The following is a 16,443-nucleotide window of genomic DNA, read 5'->3' as shown; positions in this document are numbered from 1 at the left end:
AACCCATACAGGTTGCTTTACTGCTTCCTCGAAAGAGGATGGCTCATTGTCTACAAGATCAGTCATTAGAGCCATGTAGTTAGCGTACCGATTTGGCGACCTTCTTTGTCCGTGTTGATTTGAAGGAGCACCCACATTCTCCCTCGCATCTTGCACAATTCTTTCAGCTTCCCTGTTCCTTTTTTTGCCTTCTATGAATGGTTCTAGTTGAGTGGTTGTCTCCACTCTCTACTCCTCGATTTGTGGTTGCTCCACAACTTCTTGAGGTTCCTCCTTTGGAGCTAAAAGCTCCTCTTCTGGTGGGATTTGAATTCCCTTTGCACAACTATCTTTCTGAGGGATGGCAAGTACACATGGTAGTTGTGGGGAGTTTCTGTGTAACCCACAAATACCCCCAATTCTATTGTTGGCTCTAGCTTCTTCCTTTATTCTTTGGAGACATGGCAGTAAACAGAGGCTCCAAAAATCCTGAAGTGCGACACATCCGACTTTATCCCCGAGAAAGCCTCCTCTGGTGTAATCATGCCTAAAATTCGATGAGGACTTTGTTTATGTAAATATACTGTTGTGTTGCATGCCTCAACCCACAAATGCAAAGGTAGGCCATAGTCATACAACATCACCCTCGTCACTCCCACAATGCTATGATTCTTTCTCTTAGCCACCCCATTATGTTGTGGGTTGTGGGGTGTTGTCAACTCTCATCGAATGCCTTCTTTTACACATAAATTTTTAAATTCATTCGACATGTACTCACCTCCATTATCGCTCCTGAGAGCTTTCACCTTCTTGTTGGTTTCTTTCTCAACCATTGCCTTGAATTCTACGAACTTGGAGAATTTCTTATCTTTCTTCCACATGAAGAATATCAACACTTCTGTGAGAAGTCATCAATAAAAATGACAAAATATTTATGTCTGGCAATGGAGGTTGTTGAGAAAGGTCCACAAACATCATAATGGATCCTTTCAAGGACTGCATGTGGTTTGTTGTCCCGATCATGGAAAGTGGATTTTTTGTACTTCCTTAAGGCACATCGTTTTTATACATCTTGATGCTCAAGTGCTCCTTCGGGGAGGCTTGTGGTTATCTGCTGCATAATCTTCAGGGCGCCATGATGCAAATGGCCAAGTTTTTTGTGCTAAAGTTCACCGACATCACGAATTTGCACCTTCTCCGCCTTTGTTCTTAATGCAGTACAATCTTCCACATCTAGCTTATACAGGTTCTTCACACGAACCCCGATCTGCTTCACCTGTCCCATGGCTATGTGTCTCGGGAATGCCTTTCCTTTGTTGAATATCACATCATAACCACGGTCTTCCGAAACTGCAATAGAGATGAGAATTTTCTCTAGGCCTTGAACGAACATGCCATCCTCAAGCTTGAGGGGGGAGCCTGACTCCCTTTGAAAGGTGATTGTACCAATTCCTATTGCGCTACACCTTCCTTCATCCCCTATCTCGATTTGAATCTGCAAATCTTTTTCTTCCAGGTCACTAAAAAAGTCTCTACACCCTGTCATGTGGAATGATGCACCTGAGTCCAAGTACCACACGCTCCCCATCACTGTGTTGTCCATGCATGCAATAAGGGTAAAGTCAAGCTTTACCTCCTGCTCCTCCTAAGGTCTTGTTGTGTGGACACTTCGTGGTATAGTGCCTGAATTCATGAAAATGGAAGCATTTAATTTTGGACAAATATTTATTTTTCCCCCTTGACTGGATTCTGGTTTGGATTGAAATTTCTTCCCTTTTCCCTTCTTTGCCTTTCTAGCCAATGTAAAATTTTCTTCATCCTCGCCCTTAGATGAAGTCCAATCTCCGGTATTCCGTCATATTTCCAAATCAGACCATAACCACTCCCAATTTGATAGTTTCTCCCTCCCATTCACCGAATCTTGATAGCTATGCCAACTCTTGGGAAGGCCCATAAAGGCTAGGCTTACCAAGTATTCTTCAGGAACATTAACATTGACCCCTCCAAGTTCATCACGACATTGTGTGAACTTGCTCAGATACTGTGAAATAATGTCATTCTTCTGCATCTTGATACTTCAAAGTTTATCCTTGAGCGTCAACTTCCTGTGATCTCTATTATTCTCAAACAATTATATTAGTGATTTCCACATAATGAACAAAGTTTATTTTCCATGGATATTTGAGAAAATGTGATCCTGTACTCCCTCAAAGATTATTCTCCTTGCCCTGGCTACATATTTATTCCACTGAGCAAGGTTTTGGGCATCAAAATCTAGTGGTTTGGTAACATTTGTCTTGATGTATTTTATCAATCCATTTTCATGCAATACTGCCTCCATGTGATCCTTCCATGCAACAAAATTAGAGATGCCTTCCAATTCATACTCTAGCCTTAGTCCATTGAAGGCCAACTTCTCAGCTCTGAAGAGATCCTGCTGCACTGAACTCCAAATTCGAACCTCCTAAGAAACAAATTCGAAATTCCTACTCTAATGTGAATCATGCTCTGATACCATGTACAAATTATGGTGTATATTCACAACTTCTCATGAAGTTTTAATCAAAATCACAAGACACAAACCTACTCTATTGCTCCACGGAAAGTAATTCACAATCTAGAACAAAAATCTCAGACATGCAATAATAAATCACACATGCAAACAATATTTTTCCCGGGGAAAGCAAACTGCTAAAAACCCCAATGCCTGCTTGCATTAATCTAATGAATAGAGATGTATTACAATTGCTTTTCTCAACTGAGCACAAACTTGCAAGTGTATAACCAATCTCTATGCTCACTCAGAAGCTCTAATCCAGACTTAGTCAATTCTGCCTCTACTTGAGCTCCTATTTCCTGTTGTTGTTCCTTGAGAAATTAGGCCTTTCTTATTTAGGAATTCTCAAATTGATTGTGCAATTCCTTTAGGTTGATCATATGATTGCATGCAACACTTGTACACTCAAGACTAGTCTACAACTAATGTTACGTTGCCTTTGAATCTCCACCAAGCATGGGAACTCAAATTCTCTACATGCACAAGCTATTTTAGGCTGATTGATTAGTTAACTAGATGATCATTGAGTTTCACTGAAGTCCCACTTCTTAACTAACCTTCCACTAGTTCCTTCAAAAGTTGGAACTAGTTTAACTAAAAACAACCTAAGATAATTGACCTTGATTTCTACAAATTAGCAATCACACACGTTGAACTGAACTCTAACTCCTACAACTCGAATTTACTGAGTAAACTGGGTGACACAAGCCATGTCACAAAGGTTACCATCATCCAAGCTGTTTGTTGACGTGGAAATTCGAATTTTCTCAACTTAATCAAGGAAAAATCAAATTGAGAATTTTTTGCTACATTTTTCAATAGACCCTACTCAGGGATCAGACTCAAATTATCCAAAAGAACTTTCACCTCGACAGTCGACTACCGATTCTCTCAAATTTTGTGCCACCATTTAAAAAGATAAAGGAAAGAGCCTTTTATAAAAATTTACCCAGCTCCATATAGTCCCAGAATAAACTAACTCTGTAATGATTGTACAACAAAAAGTTCAACCTCATTCATTGTCAATGCCTGAAATATAGACTTAAATAAAGATCTGGATTAATCTTGAAACACAATCTCGGAAGCAAATTAACCATATGAAAAAGGAAAAAAATTATGCAATTAGATTATGTTTTTTTTCCCAGAATAACATAAAAAACCACACAATTCCACACTCACACTCTCAAATTGTTGAAACTATTTGAATCCCCTTTATGAGCTACATAATCTACTTTCAATACAAAATAATAATCAATTCAGATCCACTAATTGTGAATCTAAATCCTAAATCTAGAAAATATCCAAATAATAAAAATGTTTACAATATCTCTCAAAATTTGCTACAATAAATTTATATTATATGCAAATACATAATAATTCTAGCTAAATACTAATTATCCTAACTATTTCAAACAATTAAAATAGATCCAGGAAGCCCACTTCTTGTAGTAAGTGAATTTTTGACCATCATTGTCAAAATGAATTTACTGATTGTGATGCTCCTACATCAGACTCCCGAGGAAAGAAAGTCTTCATAAGAGTTTCTACAATGGTACCATACTTTGAAATCTTTGTGTTTATCATCCAAGTAGAGTTATCAACTCATTGATTCTTCCTCATAATTAAATGCTGATAATATTCCTTGCCTCTAGTTATTTTCATCAATTTCTGGTCCAACACTACTTTAGCCTATTTAGGAACTGCTTTTGGCAGTTGACTCTCATATCCACCAGTCTGATTTTCATCACTAACAATTGCATCATTTAAATATTGTCTTCTCCTCTAAAAGGATCCAAGTCAACTACATTAAAGATAGGTGAAAATCCAGTATCCTTAGGAAGTTATATTTCATACGCATTTGAGGAAAATTTCCTCAAGATTTTACAAGGACCAATCTTCTTCATTTTGAGCTGATTGTATGTGTTTTGTTGGAAATATCTCCTTTCTCAAGTGTACCATAACTAAGTCACCGATCTGAAATTCTTGTTGCCTTTCTTCATGTCCACTTGTTGTTTATATTTGTTGTTACTTTCTTATAGTTGTTGCTTCACCCTTTCCTGCAACTCCTGCATACTAATTGCAAAATTTTCTCCTGTTACACTTCTAAATTTTTGATTACCCAAATTTCTTAATTCATATACACCTCTAGGATGCATTCCATGTAAAATTTGAAATAGGTTCATACCCGTACTTCGGTTGGGTGAATCATTATAAGTGAGTTCATCTTGAGCGAGCACTTGATCCCATTATTTGGGGCGATCACTTACCAAGCTCCTTAGAATATTACCTAGACTTTGATTTATTACTTATGTTTGACCATCGGTCTGCAGATGATACGTGGAACTTAAATTTCAATTGGTACCTAGCTTTCTCTATAATGTTCTCCAAAAATGGTCCACAAATCTGTTGTCCCCGTCTGACACAATACTACAAGGCAATCCATGTAGTCTCACAATTTCTTAAAAAAAAAAATTTGCCACATTAGTTGCGTTAATGGTTTTGGTACATGGTATAAAATGTGCCATTTTTTTTTAAGCTTAGTAGGAACTTTCATTCATTCATTTGCAAAAAGCAGGTTGCATCCATGAAATAAGTTTCATGGCCTCAACCCGCCCAGTGGGAAACCAGGTTTGTTGGCCATCGGAACGCATTATAATCCATCCAAATTATGAGGATCTTAAGTCTGTCACATAGAGCCTTATAGGACTGAATGTATATGAACCATTTCACCCTTAACATGCTAACATAAGTACGAATAACCGACATATACATCATATAAAAAAAAAAAAAAAAAAAAAAAAAAAAATAAAAAAAATAAAAAAAAAAAAAATAAAAAAATAAAAAAAAAAAAGAAGAAGAAGAAGAAGAAAAAGAAAACAAACAAACAAACAAACAAAACAAAAAAAACAAACAAACAAAAAAAACAAAACAAACAAAACAAACAAAAAAAAAATCAAAACAAACAAACAAAAAACAAAAAGGAAGCTGCCTGCTACTACTTATCAGAGGACTCCATCAGAGCTGAGTCCTTAGCACTGGAACCTGGTAATTATGATTGAGGAAGGCACGGAATGTGCTTCTCAATACAACCAAGGCAAACATTTTGCTGCTAAATTTGATGTTGGACAAGTTGAAATTCTTTCTGAATTTCCTGGAAACCGGGATAAGATTTAATGGAACCTGTAGAATTCATAATATCTCGAACTAATATACTCTTCATCAACCACTAAAGATACATTTTTTGTTTATACTAAGTGAGCCTGCCTCAGGTATGGTATGGATCAGGAACCAGTAAACACCAATCCTCTAGTCGCACTTCATTCTAAGTCCGCTGGTTGAGGTCTACCTACCAAGCCGCAATCAATTGCCTCACTTGAGCAGGAGTACCTATATTATATACTTGAGTTGTTGCATTGATATGTTGGGCGTCATTTTTTCTACCACTCTGTCTCGGCGGCTACAACGAGGAGGATCCTCATCCACCCCGGTGCCCAACCTTTCGACTACGACCCCAACCCCCAATTCCCGACAGACCAACACCCGAAGATGGCCGAGCCATATCTTTCAACCACCACTTCACCACAATATACACGTCCACTTGAACCAGCCAAACCACCAACCGGAAAAAGACTAGCGTTGTGCAGGATCCCAAACTAATAAGACCTGACACATATACAGATGAAAAGGGCAAGAAGTAAATGACATTAGACTCGGGCCATGCAAGAAAATAACAGGTCGAGAGGGCCAACCACTAGCGTCGCTTGTTTCCAATCACCAACACCTCGTGCTCAGACATATCTCGTAACAGAAAGAAACCAGGGATGGTCTGTCTCCACAAAAGGGAGGAGCTACAAACCGACTCCTCGAGCCAATTCCCATATATAAACACACCAGAACGATATAAAACCAGAAACAATGAGATAAAAGAGAATTTCAAAAGCCATTCTATCCAATCACATAAACAACCATTCCCATCGGGCGGGTATTCCTTCCAGAAAAGACAAGTAACCCAAATTGTTCCATACATTCCCATTCGAAGCAGTAAAATACCATATAAGATGGACATCGACATAGAAACAACAGATGCAAGATAAAATTTAGCCACACAAACATGCTCGTTTGTCAAGCAGACAATTTCAGGTCGCATAGTCATCCAATTGTAAGAGAGGTCGACAACCTTGCCTGCAACAATCGTAATTATACTTTGTCGTGAACGGGGAGGGTAAAAAGAAACAAAACATACCCAGTTACCAATGCCATGAACCCGAAGCTAATGTTTTCCCGCAGACGGAGCCTCCCTGTCGAGCTTGCCACCAGAAAATAGAGACACAGATACCTTTGTTTGATGCTTGAAGCCACACTACACCACAAAGAGATTGCATGGAATGGGCTGCATGCCTTCACCACCTGGAGGTTAAGCATGCGACAACGAATTTCTCCCGCCTTAAACTCTCCCACGCGATTATTGTAGTTGCTACAACCACCGTCCAAAATTTTGCCTTAGCTTCATTTTGGAGCCTCCCTACAAACCATCCTTAACACCATGTCTAGCACTGTCAAGTACTTAGGCTTCAGTTGAGTTTCAATGGCCTATCGACCTTTGCATGTCAGCGTATTTATCTCCCTCCCACAGGCTGGAATTTTGGACTTAAACTATTTTCTGGCTGAGAGACTCCCCCAGAAAATTGCGCAATTCTGGAGGGGAACCAATCTTCCCTCTAAAAATTGCGCAAATCAGTTAGACAACCTACTGGGCTCCAGAATTGCACAGAACAGTCAGACACCCATCCTTCAGAAAACTGCGCAATTTGACCTGGCACTAGGCCTCAGCCCATAAATTGTGCAATTTTGGGAGGCAGTGACCTGCTCAGCCCAGAAATTGTGCAATGCCTGACAGGCAGCGAGCTCTGCTCAGCCTAGAAATTGCGCAAAACTGTTGGGCAGCCTGCTGAGCTCCAAAATTGTGCGCAGAATAGTCAGATAGGATTCCTTGAGAAAACTACGAAATTTGGCACGGTACTGCAGCTCAGAAATTGTGCAATCCCTTAGGGACAACCAACCCAGAAAATACGCAAATTTCCATCACAGGCTCACACTGTTGCATGTACCTTCAGGTTGACCGGTTCCCTCCAGGACTGAGGAAAATTGATTTGAATGCATGGGTTGCTTTTCCTGAAATAGAAAAAGGCAACATGAAAAAGGCATGCATGGACCTATTTTTAGCAGCTAGAGGTTACATGCAAAGATCATTTTAGAAACCTCTTGCCAAGTGTCGCTTTTTCCTAGATTTGTGGCACACGCGTCATAACCTCGATCTTATCAAAACTTATGAACCGGACATTGCAGAGCTCATTCCTCACATCGATCTTGCAACTCTGGCATTCCACATCACATCCACAAGTCTTCGACACTTTCAGCTTATTTGTTTCAAGGTAAGTTTGCTTCTCATGTCTTACATTGCGTTTTTGTCACTTTTTGTGTTTCGCTTTGTGTAAGTGTATTCTGCTTGATTTCAATGAGCGCTTGTTGTTGTTTTGATGTATGTTAGCTTGTAGAAGCACCGTTTCAGTTTTTGTTTGCATCTCACTATTGTCGCATGCATGACACTGTTTTTGCACCAACGGTCGTCGTTGTGACGACTTGCTTCACACACATGCATTCTTTCCCATTTTTTGAGTCCTACACTTACTATTTGCATGCATGATCATTCACTCTTGTTTACACTTAGTATCACCATGCATTCAGACTTCTCGTGTTTTCAGTCGCCCGTCGGCAAGTCTGGGGTGCCTTGGCCAGGACCTTGCCTTGCCTGCATAGCATTGCACATTTGTGGAAGTGAAGGCTCTGCCTTCCCTCCAAAAATTGCACAAGTTTGGCCCAACACTGACCTCCAGGTTTGCGTTGCACAATTATGGGAGGCAGTGGCTTGTTGGCCCTAGAAACTCTGCAATGCAGTTTGCTAGTTTGCATGTCACTGCTAATTGAAATTGCGCATTGCACAGTTTCAATCCTCAACAGGCTAGGTTTGATTGTGCATTGTGTAGTTCCAGCAATCAGTCAGCCTCCTAACAGCCCAGACTGTGCCTTGTGTAGTTTTGGCAATCAGTCTCCCAGCCTCCCGGTGAAAATTGCGCAATATTCACAAATAGTCACACAGGTATGTTGCATGTCAGTCCTCCAATATTTTTTTTGGTTTTCAACTGACAGATTGCTTGTCATTAGTGTTGCTATGTCTCCAGGTATCACAGATGTTCGTCTGCCTCTAAGCAGCACAGGTATAATGGATTCCAGGAGAGCAGAGTCAAAGACACCGTTGAGAGCACAACTGAGGATGCAATCGATCAAGTGTCTATGAACTTGCCTGGCTATGAATACATCAAATTGTTCATGGACAAGGATATCAAGATGAAATGGCAGTGATATCATAGCCAACAACACTATCAATAACAACAGAAGGTAGCAGACCCGCGTGCAACAAATGCAAGAGGAAGTTTGTTGACAGCGTAGAGGCGGAGCAAAGTTGCAAGTTCAAGTAGATCCACTTGTGATGAAAGCAACTTTGGAGATTGAGACTATGAGGTGACAACGTGACAAGAGGATCGCGCGAAGGCAGAGAGAGCAACATAGAAGGAGTTGCAGGTGTTGAAGCGGAAACTCAAGGAAGAACTCGAGCTGCATAGATAAGAGGAGTTGCAGCAAGAACAGGTACAACATGAGGCGTAACATGCACAGACTAAAGAAACTGCGCCCATACAGGTTATGAACCCATCCAACAACTAGCATGGAGTAGACAAGGTGAGAAGTGTTGTTGATCGCATGCAAGGGTGTTCAGGAGCAGGGATGTCATTGTGCACACGCATGCGATCCCACCCATTTGGCACACTAACCGAGGTGAAGACGAGAAGCAAGTCCGACTAGAATTGAAAATGTATTTCGACAAGTTGATGTGCATGGTCACCAACACACACTTGGATATCAACACGGACACTATGCATCAGTTTGTTGATGGTCCAACTACACTTGAGATGATGATGCACATGTTATCAGACAAGTTGGATAGAGGAGCCATATCAGTGTACCTAGATGCAACGAAGGCAAGAATTCACTTTTAGCAGGATGTCACCTTTGAGCGCCTGGACACCATCATGGACAACTAAGCTTGGCATCAATTCGCCACCATCGACCATCATGAGGATGTCGAAGAGATGGTCTTCCCACAGTTGTCCGAGTCTTAGTGATGTCTTGCATGGCTTGCTCGAGCCATTTTGTCTCACATGGTTACATGTGCAGATTGTATGTAACATGTTGCAAAGTGGAAGTCCAAGTGTCGATAGTTGAATGTAACAATCATAGAGTAGTTGAAGGGTCATGAGGGTAGGTGAACAGTCACAAAGAGGAATGTTAAGGGTCTCCCCACCCTTTGTTATTTATAGTACCTCATAGCTCATTGTAGAGGCTTTTGGTTAGCCAAGCTTTCGATAGGAGTATCTTAGAGAAAGCTTGGAGAGTATTGGAACGATCCTTGGCTTCTCCACAGTGCAGAGCTAGTACATCTCTTTGGAGGAGTAGGCGGCATTGACTATAACATTCTTTTATCGGAACTAGTGGTTGGTCATGGTTGTACTGTATGATTGGAACTTTCACTTCTTAATATAATAAAGCCAACACATTTCATGCATACATTGTTATTGTATTTCAATTAACTTGTTTACTCTAACGACATATGTATATGTTTGCTTACACATGTATGTATAGACTCTTTCTATATATGTATATATGAATCTAACTAAAATGTGTTGTTGGTTTAACCATCACATTGGATGATTGGTTTACCATCCTTCCAACTTGTGATGCATCTTTTCTTGTGTGTTCTCTTTCAAGTTGCGTGTTTACACAAGTTTCCAAGGGGGGCACTCATTCCATCTTCAGTGTGTTAGAACCATTCATACACCTTCCCTGGCTTGATTATGCATGTCACACCCTTGCTACCAATAGGGACATCTTACTTGCCTCTGCGCACAACCACGATCAAAGCGATACCATACGACCCATTGCTGGGAGTCCTATACCAAACAGTCTGAGGTCTAGTTGGGACTTCTTACCGGGGAGATCCCTTGACATGTTGGCGGGTCCAGCACCGTCAACATCGATCTACCTCCTCTCCATCTTGTTCCCACATGCAGTGTACTGACAAGAGTCGCCCTTCCACTCTGCCTCCCATCATGTCACCTTTAACAAGAGTCCCAAGAGGGACTATGAGCTGTCACACACCCCAATTGGGGAAAAATGTGTCATTTTTGAAAATATGTCCATAATAACAAAAATAGAGTCATTACCTTGATGAGTTCAAGGCAATCCTAAATTGAAATCCATGTTGATTGCGTTCCAAGGCTTGCTAAGAATGGGTAATGGCTTATATAACCTAGTATTTTGACTTCTTCCTTTTGCCTGTTGACAAATATTGCATCTTTCCACATTAGCTCACATGTTGGCTAATAATAAAATGAATTTAACACAACAAAAGTTTTATCAGTTTTGAAATGTCCAACCAATCCTCCACTGTATTTTTCTTGTATTAAATTATCTCTCAAGGGGAATTTGGGAATATATAGTATGTTGTCTTTAAATAATAAACCATCTTAGATCATATAATTGGACCACTGTGTTGTATTTGAGCTCACACGATTTGTATATCTTGTATATGCTTCCCTGAAATCAACATCATTCTCATACATTTCTTTGATTTCATCAAATTTTGTAACATGAAATTGAAATTCTTGTAGAATTAAATTAATCCTACTTAATGTGTTTGCTACTTTATTTAAAGAACCACTGGTGTGCTTAATTACAAAAGTGAAATTTTGTAAAAACTCCACCCATTTAGCATGCCTTTGGCTAAGTTTTGGTTGATTGTTTATAAATTGTAATGCATGATTATCAGTGAATAAAATAAACTCCTTTGGCATTAAATAATGTCGCCACTTCTTCAAAGCCCGCACAACAACATTAAATTCATTATCATATGAGGAGTATTTCTTCTTGTCTTCATTTAATTTATCATTGAAATAAGCGATTAGATGCCCTTCTTGGCTCAAAATTGCTCCAATAGCGTTGCTGCTGGCATCTCCCTCCACTTGAAATGATTTTTGAAAATAGGTTTGCTTCAACAATTTTTTATTTTATTTTATCTGTTGCTATAGTCCACTTAAATGGTTGATTAATTTCCTTAATGGTCTCAATAATTGGTGCACACAAACTGCTAATTCTTTTAATAAACTTTTGATAAAACTAGCAAGTCCATGAAAACTTATTACCTCATACACATTTTGTGGAACTGGGCAATTTATAATTGCCTGCACTTTATTTGGATCCATCTTTAGTCCATCTTTGGAAATTACAAAACCCAGACAAACTAACTCCTCTTTCATAAAACTACATTTCTTTAAGTTTATCAACAAATTCTATTCTTTCAGTGTGCCCATAACTGATTTTAAATGCTATAGATGCTCTTCCCTAGTCTTATTTTTTTTAAATAAACAAATAGTTTTTATATTAATCTAACTGGAAAACAGGCCAACACCCTTACATTCAAAGATTTTTTTTCTTCAGCAGGATTCCAAAATTGTTCAGAGAACATCCTACATCTACCTTGCCTTTTCTTAACTATGATTCTTACGACATTTAGTTTGTAGAGTCTCCAAAATACTCCATTGTATACAATGAAGTTACAAAACATTCACAACTAAACAAAAATGCTACATGTTGTCGTCTTCCTTAGCTTGAGGGCTTCTATCTTGTTCTTCCTAGATAGTTTCCATCTAGAGAGGGGGCATTGCTACCATGCCAAGCTCCATTTCAGTCTGTGAGGCTACCTAGTCACCTTGTGGAAATACTTAAGGGATCCCAAAAACATCTTTGAGCACACCCAAAGTGGCAACTTCCACTGATACTTCTATGTTGTCCACTTTGAAGCTTAGGTTCTCCATCTTAGTAACCAATTTATCCACAAACAACGAAAGGTGTTCTACATATCCACGAAGCTCTTCTAGTTGAAGAGAGACCCGAGCAAAGTGGGAATGGGCCTCTAACACTATTTGGTCACTAACCTTGGTTATAAGATCCAAAAAAATTATCTCTGCCAACTGATCCTCAGAGATATCACCGTTGCCATTCCTATTTGGAGATGCCATTTTGTAGATTACTCTGCCTCTAACATAAACCAACAACATTTCCAACACCTACAAGCACCCTTTATAATGCTTGCCACATTTTGTGCCTTCTCCAATGATAATCTATTCGCATCGATGATCGACATCTCATCCCTACATATTCTTAACTCAGAATTCCATACCTATAATCGTCACTCTTCATGCACTCTTCCCGCAATCTCAGAGAGAATTAACTACTTCAAATTGAATGGAGTACTGGCTAGCCTTCTTTTGATGTGAAGATTAAATGTAATTACAAATATATTCAACTTGTCCTGCATCATGATGTCTCCTTTCCTATACTCCCATCTGAATATCTTATCAATATAGTCCTGCTTTCGGGATTGTTGTCTATTGAGAGCCTTTCGTGTCTTGGGCTTGATGTTTGTCATAAGTGGCCTGACAGGGCTTAATTCCTCTCCATTCATTTCCATGGGGGTCCCTGTCCATATTAATTTATAAATCATGGGATATGAGATATCGACGAATATCTTTGATCTTGAATTATCACCCTTGTTCAAGGTTTGCACCCTTATTAGATCGTTCATCGACATATTGATTATTTTCCCTCTTGACATGGAAAAATTCTATGATTTCAAACTTCTTAATTAACAACCATATTCGATGGATTATCGACAACAAATATTCTTCCAAGTGCTTTTTACATTTGTGACATTTTTGGATATCTTCCCTGGTCTTGTTGTACACCAAGATATCATTGAAATAAACGGTGACAAATTTTCATGTAAATTATTTTAAAACTTTGTTCATTATCCTCATGTAAGTGTTGGGTGCATTGGTTAGACATAAGGGCATCATAAGCCACTCATATAGCCCATGATTTGTTTTAAATGCAGTTTTCCACTCATCTCCCTCGCTGATACCAATTTTATGATATCCAGTTTTTTAATCAATTTTCGAAAAGAATTTTGATTCACTTAAACAATCAATTAAATCATAAATTCGTGGGAGTGGAAATCAATACATGATGCTAATTTTATTAATTTCCCTGGAGTGTGTACACATTCTCCAGCCTCCATCTCTTTTTGGACTCAATACTGTAGGTACAACATAAGGACTCAAGCTTTATTTTATCAAACCATTTTCCAACAATTCTTTTACCTATATTTTTACTTCTTCATTTTCTTGTGGTGTCATTCTATAAGCAACTTTATTTGGAAGAGTAGATCCTATAATTAAATCAATATGGCTGTTGATACTTCTAAGATGAGGTAAACTGCTTGGTAACTCGTCCACAATAATGTCAACAAACTAATCTAACAATTTTCTAATTTCCTTTAACAAATCATTTAAATTTGTGCTGGTAAGAATTACCTGTGGTTTCCCAACTAAAGCAAAGTGCAATTCTTCTTTTTTTTGTTTCTCGCAACAACTCCTTTCCCCTTGTAATCAACACGTTGGGACTTGCCTCTTCCTTGATTTCTTCATATAGTAAATGTAGCATTAAATGCTTTTCCCCATCCTTTCCAAAATTATAAGTATTCCTTCTGCCATCATGTATGGCCTTCCTGTCATATTGCCATGGTCTCCCCAATAACACATGGCAACATCCATCGACATTATATCACAAATAACTTCATCCTTATATTTTCCAATTTGAAAATCTACCTTACATTTCTCATTAACTAACACTTGGTGTCCTTTTTGTAGCCAAGATACTTTATAAGTATGAGGATATGTGGTTCTTTTTAAATTTGTTTTTTCTACCATTTCCACATAAACCAAATTATCAGTACTTCTGCTATTAATAACAATCTTGCAACACTTACCCTTTGACATACATAGATCAAAATAAATTCTTCTTTGAGTTGGTTCTTTAGCCTCCTTTTCAACTTTAATCAACACTCTTTTCATTAACAAAGATTCTCTTGCTTTAGGCACCTCTTCAATAATAGTTGGATATTCATTTTCTTCCACTGCTTTGGCAACATGAGCACCCCTCTAATCTGTCCGTGCATTCTCAAGACAATCCCATGACATGCGGCCAAGTTTTCCACATTTGAAACATCTAGGTTGATAGTTTCTTCCACGACCTCTACCATCTTGAATGATCTTCTCCCTCTCAAATCACCTCCTCTTGGTGATTGACAGCTGGAACTTCCTTCACTTCTCTTTTTACAGAATGAATTCTTCCTCGTCCAATCCATTGTCCATTGCCTATTGCAGGACTCCTTCCTCGACTTATCTGACTTTGTTTTCTAGCAAGCTTTTCTTTTGCCTTTAATTCGTCTTGAATAGAGTTTAAAAATAATAATCTAATTTCATCTTTGAATATCAAATCTCTAACCATTAATATATCTAGCAACTTTCTTAGTAGCATATTATACTCAACCAACTCTAATGTTCAATTTATAAAACTCCTTTGTATATTATTTAACTGACATAGACTTTCGTTTAAGATTTTGTATTTGTCTAAAAAGATTAATCTGATATTTTTAGGGTAAAAAATTATCTATGAGTTTTTCCACCATTTGTCCTAGTCTTTGATTTTAGCTTTTCCTTTCCTCTTTTGTTCAACTTGTACTTCATCCCATCATAGTGCATATGTCCTTTTTAATATGGTTACTACATACTTAACTTGCTTAGCAACTTCAACATCTTCATAATCAAAATATTTATCAAGAGCATTTATCCAATCCATTAATTCATCAACATTTAAATTACCTTCATATGGCAGAATCTCCATCTTTGGCCGGACAATTATCTTAGCAAACATCTTCATCATCCTTACATCTTCTGATTCTTCTAGCTCTTCATCACTGGAAGAATCTTCTCCAACATCATTGACATCTCCCGCATAAGTTTCTCTCCTTTGTGCAGTCTCCAAAACTATTACTCTCTCTCTCTCTCAAAGTCTTCTTACTTCAACTTGCAAACCCACATTTGCTACAGGTCTCCCTCGACTTGGTCCTCGACGATCTACCATTCTTCTTTTTAATTTAAAGAAATATGCTATGATACCACAACTGATGTTGATATAGTTTTCCCAATCACCATGTTCAACTCTTGCCTCCAACGCACAATTATATGCAAATTCCCTTTTAAATAATATCAAATAAATTAAAGAAAACTCACTTTTATTAAATCTGCAACAAAAAGGTTGACATGATCTACCAATTTACAAGGTCGGATCGAGATTACATAGAAATTGAATGTTTTTGTTATAATTCTTGACTAGGGTCGGGGCCTACTCATCCATATTTAGTCGAGATTTGGACTTCTGTTTGAGGGTGGAGGTCGACAAACGATACAAAGCTCTAAAATAAATGGTTTTGAATATAGGTTGGGGCCAACTACTATGACATAAATTACAATATAAAGTGTTGCGCAAAACTCCAACTGGGCCCTACTTGGGTGTCAAACTTGAATTCTCCAAAAGAACTTTCACCTCAATGATCGATTGTCAACCATATCAAATTCTATGCCATAATTTGAAAAGGATAAAGGAAAGAACCTTTTATAAACTTTTAACGGGTTCCATACAATCACAAAATAAACTAACTCCATAATGAGTGTACAGTAAAAGAGTTCGACTTGATTGATTGCCAACGCCCAAAATAGAGACTTAAACATAAATTTGGATTAATCTTGAAACACAATCTTGGAAGAAAATTAACCATATGAAAAAGGACATTTTTTATACAATTAGATTAATGTCTTCTTTTTTGCCATAATAAA

Source organism: Pinus tabuliformis, chromosome Q (assembly GCF_031772625.1).
Source record: "Pinus tabuliformis cultivar Carrire ecotype Pingquan chromosome Q, CPIR1, whole genome shotgun sequence".
In the NCBI taxonomy this organism is placed as follows: Eukaryota; Viridiplantae; Streptophyta; class Pinopsida; order Pinales; family Pinaceae; genus Pinus; species Pinus tabuliformis.
Note: the sequence above shows the minus strand (reverse complement) of the source record.